At 43.4% G+C, this 633-nt stretch overlaps 1 protein-coding gene across 3 annotated transcripts in view; it reads left to right on the top strand.

Moving 5' to 3' along the window:
• rerea (arginine-glutamic acid dipeptide (RE) repeats a) overlaps nt 1–633 on the top strand; it is a 115,650-nt gene that overhangs the window by 50,771 nt on the left and 64,246 nt on the right. The window lies entirely within an intron of this gene.

Genomic DNA, 633 nt, shown 5'->3' with positions numbered 1-633 from the left:
CACACACACACACACAGAGAGCCTCTCAAAAAACAAAGCCCGTGATGTCACAGGCGCACTCGAACACACCAGCCCCTCTACAAATGGTATCTTGGGTGTCAGAGCCATTTAATATCTTTGCCACCCCTCTTTTCCTCTGCAAGCGGTAAGATAAACCACAGCCAGATCGATAACTCTGTTGACACAAACTAATAAATAACAGATGATGGCACTGTCAGTCACTAAAAACAAAAAAAAAAGCAAGCCGCACATCTTTTGTTTGGGAAAGTGTGGCTTAGGCGTTCTGCAAGGAGTGGCTCAGCTTGTGTTTTGGTGAAATAAACACCAGCAGTGTGTGTTGTCAGTGTAAATCTTACCTACGTTTTTTTTTTCTTTCTCTTTTTAATCAAAGCTTACAGATCTGAGGTATTGTCCATCTTCATGGCCTTGTGAATGTGTTAACGTTAGCAAGAGTGCTACGCTCCGTTGCACTAAACTGTAGGCGAAGCCAATCCTGGGAGCAGTCAAATAGCTTGTTACATTGCTTCCATCTGAATAGAAGGTCAACGTTCAGTGTGAGATCTATTTTGCGATCAATTAAGTGTCGGTGGCTTTTGATTGCTTTGCCTGTTGAGCGGGCAAGCACCGTCTTTT

Source organism: Morone saxatilis, unplaced genomic scaffold, assembly GCF_004916995.1.
Source record: "Morone saxatilis isolate NCDOM2014 unplaced genomic scaffold, NCSU_SB_2.0 Contig15, whole genome shotgun sequence".
In the NCBI taxonomy this organism is placed as follows: domain Eukaryota; kingdom Metazoa; phylum Chordata; class Actinopteri; family Moronidae; genus Morone; species Morone saxatilis.
Note: the sequence above shows the minus strand (reverse complement) of the source record. Positions and strands in the feature narration are given on the sequence as shown.